The sequence below is a fragment of the Lineus longissimus genome, chromosome 9 (assembly GCF_910592395.1).
Source record: "Lineus longissimus chromosome 9, tnLinLong1.2, whole genome shotgun sequence".
NCBI classification, from domain to species: domain Eukaryota; kingdom Metazoa; phylum Nemertea; class Pilidiophora; order Heteronemertea; family Lineidae; genus Lineus; species Lineus longissimus.
Window position 1 is genome coordinate 13,919,366 of NC_088316.1, and position 8,992 is coordinate 13,928,357.

Genomic DNA, 8,992 nt, shown 5'->3' on the forward strand with positions numbered 1-8,992 from the left:
GCAGCTACAATGTAAAGATCGGCCCACAGTTGGCCTTGTCACCTCAGGCGACCACTACCGAACATCGAGGCAGTGACACGAAATCCTACTCTTCGATATACATGCACCTTGGCTATACAAGGGGTCAGATAAATAAAAAACACTGAATATTCTTGTTGACAATATTAGGCCTGTCATGAAAGACATTGTCACAACCAACTATAATTCGTCCCGCTATTCATTGATGAATGACGGTGAAAGACGCTCTCAACTTTTTTTCGGAATATCCTGAATACGGAAAAGTGACAGAGAAAAATTATCATGGAAAGAAATTTGATTTAGGGTCTATGTAATGCACAGGGTTTTTTAAAAATTGCCGCCGAAAAATTGCCCGCATGATCGCCCCATCCGCCTGCAATGATCCTCCGCCTGATGATAATGACGTAATCGCACGATCGTCTGATCTCCGGCGCGGCGGCATTTACATCTGTTTCGAAACTTTTCCGTTTAATTCTCTGATTTCACCTCTATTTCGTGCATAAAGACAACTTTTGGATGGTAAGTTCACAGATTAGGTATCTTAGCTCATCCATATTCCGATGTTTTTGCGTTTGTTGCTTTATCGGGGCAATGATAAAGAAATTTTGTGCGGTTGGCAAAAATTTGATGTCGGCGTTCCGGCCGCATGTGCTCGGCGATCCGGCCGCACGTACTCGGCGATTTTTTTCATTCTGTGTTCTATGATAATGATACTCACCAAAGTGCCGGAGCCAGATATTCTTGTTCTGTGTGTAATTCTGCATCTGGTAAACTGAATTACGAGGAGATTTTTACCATTTTTTATGGTGAAAATCATGTTTAAACTGACCAGTCCAGTGCGATAACTGAATACAATCTTTCGGCGTCCATTTTACATGTGCGAACCACATGTAAGTGATGTGTGCATGAACAACATGCATTGAGGGGAGAATGGGGAAAAAGAACAGACTCTAGCGGGTGGGGGAGTGCAGACGCTACAGAAAGCGTTTTTTTCTCTTTAGTTTTGAGATAAATAGCTGTGTTCTAACCCAAAGTTTCCAGCATGTCTACAGGGTATAGGTAGGCCAGGGAAATGGACAACCTGCAAAAATAAATTGTGGCCATTTTTGAAAGACTCTGTTCACAGGCAAGGTATGTTTTACCTTGGCATGAAAGTAAAAAATATACGAGCTTATTCAAGCAATTTACTTGAAGTGGTCCATGTTTTCCAATTTTCATGATATTTTTAAAGCTTTTGGTGATGGTTTGATTTAAAACATTACTTTTATGTCATGGTAAAAGAACGCTGCCTGTGAAAAGGGTCTTTTCAAAATGGGCGAATTTTTTTTCGCATACGGTCTATTCTGCCAGTAACTGAACTGTTCTACTCTTTCCCGACTCTCTCACCCTTGAAGCCTGTGTCTGCCCCCAAAATGAAGGCCCAGGAAGGGGGCTGTGCCATATATTGGAGGGAGCAGGGGCCAAATTGTCTCCTCGCAAGGCTCCGGACACCTGAAAGGTTTTTTTCATGCAAACTTTGGCCAATTTGTCAGACTGGCAGAGAAAGAACTGCTCTTGCCCCCCCCCCCCCCTCATAAAAGTTAGCCACAGGCTGGGAGGGGGAGCTAGCAATAATATATATGGCTGCTGTCTGACCTTTTATTGTCAAGCATTGTGACCAAAAGTTGGTCATTGCAAAGAATTTTCTCTAAAATCGTGAAATTAATGACTCCGGATCAGAGACAGAACAATAGACAACCTGTATGAATAAAGTTCGGCCATTTTGAAAATACTCTTTTCACAGGCAGCGTATGTTTACCATGGAATAATAGTACAAATATACAAACTTATTCAAGCTGTCCATGTCTTCCAATGTTCATGATATTTTGAATGCTTCTGGTGATGATTTAATTTAAAACATGACTTTTATGTCAGTGTAAACTTGTGCTGCCTGTGAAAACTCCTTTTCAAAATGGCCGAAATTTATATCCACAAGCTGTCTATTATTCGTGGGACACTTGAATATCCTGTTGGAACATCCATCTATGTTCCATTGAACAGTTCATTCCTTTGGACCACAATTTTCTCAAAAAAACTTTCCCCACCATTGGGAGATTTTCCAAACATTTGCATACAATTTTACTATGTCAGAGGGAAAGTGTCCTTGACATCTTCACTAGAACTCTGTGGCATCCACACAAGTGTTGAGGGGCTCAAAGTTGGTTGTAATTTAATTTGTGACATTCACAATTTTTGCCTGCCTAATAGGGATATTAGTCAAAAGTGCACTGCAGAGGCGGGGGGGGGGGGGGGGGGGGGGCACCTGTCAATGTGGCAACCACAGGGAGGTGTTCTGGTTTTGATACCCACTGTGGACTGGTCAATGTCACCACCACAATATGTATCGGTGTTCAGATGAGTCCCTCCTGGACAGGTTAGTGTTACTCTGATATAATATTTGGCTGAACATCACATAAGTTTCTGAACCTCTCTAATGTGTTTGTCCATTTGCAGTTGGTGGACCATTTTTCCAGTGTTCAGTGGAATTTTCCCGCCCTGGGTAGTCGAGGTGTTTGTCAGATGTGTTTGTAGGTCATTTCTATGGTTACGCTCGAGCATCTTCACTTTAAAGATTGGTGCAATTAGCTCCTAAATTGTTATTGGCTAAGAAAGAAGTCTGTGTGACGTCTTCATTTAATCAACCAATCACGATAGATATTAGTCACGTGGGCATGCCCCACCTCTTTTTCTAAATGTTGCTTTTCTTCACCTAAGAATAGCCTGTCAGGCCTAAAGGCGGCTGGAGTTTTCTCTTGTCATTGTAAATACTTTTATTTGTTTATATGCGATGCATCGTACATACCGTACATGGAACCTGAGTAAGAAGAAAAAGGACATTCCAACCAGCATCTTTTCAAATATGACATAACAACCACCAAAAGATCTGGGTTTCAGATTTCAGATGTCCCCTGAGGCGGAGGACAGGTTGCACAACCGCAAATACGTGTTCAGAATTCAGATGTCCCTTGAAGACAGGGCAATGTCACAACCAGATAGAGATATCGGTGTTTAGGTCAAATCAGAGATTACTTGAAGTCGGGTTGATGTCACAACCACCAATAGAGCTGCACAAATAGGTGTTCAGATTTCAGATGTCCCTTAAAAACAGGTCAATGTCACAACCAGAAACTAATCCCGGTGTTCAGATTTTTTATGTCTCTTGGGGGCAGGTCAATGACACAACTACTAATAAGTGTTCAGATTTCAGATGTCCCTCCATGACAGATCAGTATCACAACCACAAGTAGTGTTGGCTGAAGAAGGCATTTATAGGAAGAGGGGAGACAAACTGAGATGGTCAGTTGGTATGCGAGATTTTATTTGCATAGGACAGGTACTCATCCCTTTGCTGGGCTGATGGGACCCACCTCTGTCGCAACAACCTCTGTTATCAACAAAATTGTTTACTTCTGCAGGATCAACATTGAAGACAAACAGGCAACAGAGCTAAAGACAGCGACTAGCCAGGATGGTGCTGGCAAGCTATGACAACGTGTACAACAGTTGGGGGAGAAACTGGAGCCAAGCATATCGGGTATGGTTTTGCATAGGTTTTCATTGACAACTCAGTGAGCTTTGTGAACCATAGGTCATGAATGTCTTCACCCAAGTTTATGGAAAGATCATGCACCTCATCCATTGTGGAACATGAGGTCACAATGCATCTTCATTTAAATTTTATCGAAAGACCATGCTCCTCATCCATTGTGGAACAAAAGGTCACAATGCATCTTCATTTCTTTTGGTCTTTTGCCGACTGCAGAAAATACCAATTTTTCTCCTGTCCCATGTGGTTCTTGGGACCCCGAAGTAACTGCTTCAGGGGCAGTCCTGGGGATGCTGCTCCCTCGATTCGAAAAACTTTCCTCAGTCCAGTTTCTCCAAGCATAACCATGTACCAGTAAGATGTATCGGGAGTCGCAACCTTTAGGGAATTAAGGTCTTTACCTGTCCCAATCCTGGTAGGTAAGGTTCTAGTTGACCATAAACCATGCAAGAAGGTCACAAACTAGAGGGAATTCATGTCGTCACAGTCTGGGTCTGTTTGCTGGCGAAAATGAGAACTGTATCCCTTTTCCAGGCCGCGCTGTAGACCATGATCCGGTCCATGTATAGTTGACCAGAGGGACGCGTCATGACGTTACGGAGCGGGAGCCGCAAGATTAGGGCAAGAGTAACTGCTTCAGGGGCAGTCCTGGGGATGCTGCTCCCTCGATTCGAAAAACTTTCCTCAGTCCAGTTTCTCCAAGCATAACCATGTACCAGTAAGATGTATCGGGAGTCGCAACCTTTAGGGAATTAAGGTCTTTACCTGTCCCAATCCTGGTAGGTAAGGTTCTAGTTGACCATAAACCATGCAAGAAGGTCACAAACTAGAGGGAATTCATGTCGTCACAGTCTGGGTCTGTTTGCTGGCGAAAATGAGAACTGTATCCCTTTTCCAGGCCGCGCTGTAGACCATGATCCGGTCCATGTATAGTTGACCAGAGGGACGCGTCATGACGTTACGGAGCGGGAGCCGCAAGATTAGGGCAAGAGATGGCGTTGTAACCAAGGACAGCACCAAAAGGAGATGTAAGAATGACCGAGTGAGGACAGTAGATACATTTACCACCATTCTGACAGCAGACTTACGCAAGGGTACGCCTGTCTTGGGAGCAACGTTTGCAGACTTGTTACAAATGACCTAAGCGGAAGAACAAAGCTGGCAATGCTGGCTTGAGAGGTGTGCCAAAAAATCTCCCTGGGATCAAGCCTGGGCATTATTGCATGGTAGCCAGCAGTGTTAATCAGATGATGACAATGTTACAATGTGTTTACAGGATTGGTCAACTTAAACTTTACCTCAGTATTTAAATAAGCCAATGAATGACAAGGACAAGGGGGAAGAAACTAGAAACTGAAGTCTTTACAAAATGCCTGAGTAGCTGGGTGTCTATCAGCTATGCTACCTTGATTAGATATTGAGAAGATGTACGCTTCAGCATGATATCAAAGAGTCTTTCGTTCAGTAATGGCCTACAAATAACTTGCAGGATAATTCTAAATGCTTTTTCAGCCTGTTTCAAGATCAGGGACGTGGCTGTCACTGAGGTTGTCCAAGACAGACCCGATGCTATACTACTGTTGAAAAAGACAAAGCAGTTTTGTTTGGCATGGCTAAGTATTGACTGACACTGTCAAAACGGTGTGACTTATTTCTTGCCTGTTGTCTGAGAAACAGTAATGCCAGTCATTGGACATGTGACAGTGACAGCTTAATTGCCAAAATAGGAACAAAAATTTGATGTCGAGCCAAGGACAACACAAAGTTGGCACCATATTGGATTTACAGACCGACTGTACAAACTTGGCAACAGCAAAATAAGCCAGTGACAGCAAGGACGAGTCTGTGACAGTATGCCTAGCCACATATCTGCCTCTGCTATAATGATAATGAAAGGATGAATGCCAGCAGGATGACTAAGTGACAGAAACTTTCATGTGTAATAGCCTTAAGAATTTATGATCGTCCTAATGGTTTTAGCCTTCTGTTTCAGCGTGGTTTTAAGATTGAAAGACCGGGATGTCACAGAGGTCTGGAAAAACTATGGCTAACTGGGGTGCACTTGCATCTGGAACACCTGCTGTGAAAGAGGGCTGGGGACACACCAAGAATAATATTCTTTCCAGCCATGTTGCCAGTGCCACAAAGAACAGAACTGAAGTTGGTTCCAGTTTAAATATGAACTTGAATTATCAGAGGCTGTCATGTTTCATGAGAAATACACTGTGCTGTGAAGCATGCATTTTGAAATGATTCCTTTTGCCTGTGATCTGAGCCTGTGCGAGACAATGATGCAGATCATAGAACTCGGTGTGACGGTGACAGCTGGTTAGGAAGAAGACTGTCAATACATGTGTAAAAAAATTCAGAACAAAATTTGGCTTCAGTCGAGATGTCCCTGCAGTGAAAAGCTTGAGGTGTTACCAATTCTTGACTGATTATCTGGAGATGGTGTTGAGTATCATCACATTAATACACCATCCAAGGCATTTTGTGATGAATAACAGCAGTAGTTCCCTCTGTGGACTGAAGGTAGGTTGGCCTAAACAAGGCATAAGAAACTGGACAACAACGCACCAATTCTCAACATTTTATCTTGCTAAATGTATGTAACAAGTTACTGCCAACTATTCACAGAGTCTGAGCAAACGTGATGGTTGATTTTGTTTAGAAAAAGTTCTTAATGAAAACTGGTCCTTTCCAGCTCCTCCATGAGAAGGCACAGACTGGAAAAGAGAAAAGCTGCCGCACCATCGTCCTGGTAGCAAGCTAAGGTCAGTCCACAGGCTGAGGGTTGCAACTCCTACACCACTAACAAGATTTCACTGTGATCAGCTGACTGCAGCAAAATCTGACAGGAAAAAATGATGAAGGAATCTATAATGTCGTTGCAAGGACAAGCAATCTTAGAATGCAAGGTTGGTGTGCAATGTGAACCTGTGCAGGATAGATGAACAGTAGCCTGCCTGTCAGATAACTTATCAGAAAGCAAGTACAGTGGAACCTCTGTTAGCGGACACCTCTCTATTGAGGACAACCTCTCAATTAAGGACACTAGTTTTGGTCCCAAATTGGTTGTTTCCTTTCAATTTGACCTCTCTAATCAGGACACCTCTATTAAGGACAGCACTTGTCAGTCCCGAGGGTGTCCTTAATAGAGAGGTTCTACTGTATGTCCAGAATGACAAGAATAATAAGTCAAAAAGTTTATAACAGATTTTAGTCATAAAACTGGTCAAGTGCTGTCCTGTTGTGTTCCTTTAATAGAATTTTTTACATTCTAAATAGTTGTTAGTCAGTAGTGCTGGCAAGTTCCTGGTGGATAAGGTTCCAGAATGAACTGTAATCACTTTCATCTGTGGAAAAGTCATCTATCAACTTTGGTTTGTACATGATTAAGGGTATCCACAGTTTCTTTGCTGGGAAAAATGGAAAGCAGTAGAATTCAACGATGGTGCGACAACATTTCCTATCCTTGCCAGGGACCTAAATATTTGATGACATCTTTCCGTCATATATTGCAATGTCCACAATCATTTAGTTGTCATCTTTTAGTGGCTGTCGTTAATTGAAAGTTTAAGAATGAATAGTAGAGCGTATTTGAAACGACCGGCCATTTGGGATCAAAGTCCCTGTCCGTGATCGAGAGCGGCTCAGTCATCAATTGCGTGTAGAACATTTGGCCTTGCAGCGTGCCTGGGTTAAACGTGGCCCAAGGAAACACTACGGTTATAAATGGAAAGGAGGAGATCATTGAAATCACTTGACAGAAAACTGTGCTGAACATTTTTTTCCTTTACTCACGTTCAGTCCTTATCATTATTTCAGCTTTGGTTCACCAGTTATACAGAACATGCAGGACATTGTGAACACTGAGAATATAACGAAGAACTGAGTGGCGCCGAAAATCACTGAAGATTTACTTTTTCAGCTAAGAATGACTTTGTAGGCCTAAAGGTTTAGAAGTTATACCTAAATTGAAGGTGACCTTCTCAAGCGAGGAACCAACGTCTTGGTATTGCAGCCACTGTAGCTTAGGTAGTATAGTGACCTACATGAAGTTGTTTTTAGTTATTAAAGTCCATGGGGTTAGTCGCATTTAACCTGGACTCTGTTGGACTGGGTGAACGTGATAAAATAATTAAGACCGATTTACAAATGAAATGAAGAATCTGCATTTTGGTGCAACTGCATTTCTTGCTTTGAAGCAATATTTTGTGGCAATGTTCAGGTCTTTTCTTCGCGGGCAAATCTGCATACCAGTAATTATGTGCAGACTTGGCTCTTCCAGAGATTGTAGGACTGGGTCCATTGAATGTAACAAAAATAATCGATGCCTATTTACAAATGAAATGAAGAGTCTGCATTTTGATGCAACTCCATATAACTGTCGGGTGATTTCGCTCTGAACTTGTGACACTCTGATCGGTCTGAAATAATCATTATCCCGCCCCTCTGGGAAAAATTTGCAGCCAGATTGCACCATTTCCTGTTACCGTCTGAGAGATGGCGATGTCAGGGGCGCATGACGGTGGTTAAACCTATTGCGAATGGGCAGCACAATTGGGTGTAGGATATTCATAAACCATTGCACACTCCTGAATCTGCGGTGGGTTGGTACCCCACGCTACGTAAGGAGTAGGTTTCTGGGTAAGACTTGGTCCTCGTGAATAGGTCGTGCCTTAAAAATGATGAGAAGTTGCGAATTGACGCCCTGTGAAGTGTCCTTCGACCAGCTAGTGCTAATCCGGTCACTGTCTCCAGGTCACCATGCCTCGGTCAATGAGTGGGCGAAGCACCCAATGGCTCCGTCAGGAGTACATCGTCAACTTCAGCCCGTAGTCAAACCGGTACGCGCACAAATATCTTAGCTGAGAGTGGGGGACATCAGTAAGTGCTTCTAATCGGGGTAATACAGTATTGACCCCATTTTTTGTTGGATTCATTTCCACCGAGGAGTGGTCGATAATGAGAATTTCAGGCCAGTCTGATTATCACCAGTACAGAGGGCAATTATCTAATAGTTGTGTGGCATTCCTTCAAACTGTTTACTCTTTCGTGTCATTTATAAATTCATGTTGATCATTTTACCTCACATCTCATGGGCAGAAAGAAGAGTCTGGTGGAGTCCTGATGCTCCCTGATGTTGGTTTCACTCTGGTCAGTTTCGTGATTCCTTTTACCACAAGCAGACCCATTTAGGCCTACAACCTGTCATTGTTGTAAATTTCAATTGAGAATAAAATTGTAAACTATGCAAGTGTCATTTAGTTTGCTTTAGTGTTTATGGCGTTACATTGTTAGATTAGAGATGTAGAAGAAACTGCGTAAATAAGCAGAAGAAATGCTTCCCTCTGAATAAACTGGTAATACTCTGAAAAAAATAGC

At 42.6% G+C, this 8,992-nt stretch overlaps 2 long non-coding RNA genes across 3 annotated transcripts; both read left to right on the forward strand.

Annotated features, from left to right (window-relative positions):
- Positions 1–440: 440 nt before the first annotated feature.
- Positions 441–4,279, forward strand: LOC135493428 (uncharacterized). Its single transcript, XR_010448235.1, has 3 exons — positions 441–537; positions 3,474–3,592; positions 4,139–4,279. It is a non-coding gene; the product is annotated as an uncharacterized LOC135493428 (long non-coding RNA).
- A 228-nt stretch (positions 4,280–4,507) lies between these two features.
- On the forward strand, positions 4,508–8,837 carry LOC135493643 (uncharacterized). Of its 2 annotated transcripts, none has more exons than XR_010448268.1 (3): positions 4,508–4,698; positions 5,117–6,378; positions 7,433–8,837. It is a non-coding gene; the product is annotated as an uncharacterized LOC135493643 (long non-coding RNA). The 2 variants fall into 2 exon arrangements; XR_010448269.1 differs by having other exon boundaries at positions 4,508–4,646.
- Positions 8,838–8,992: the final 155 nt, after the last annotated feature.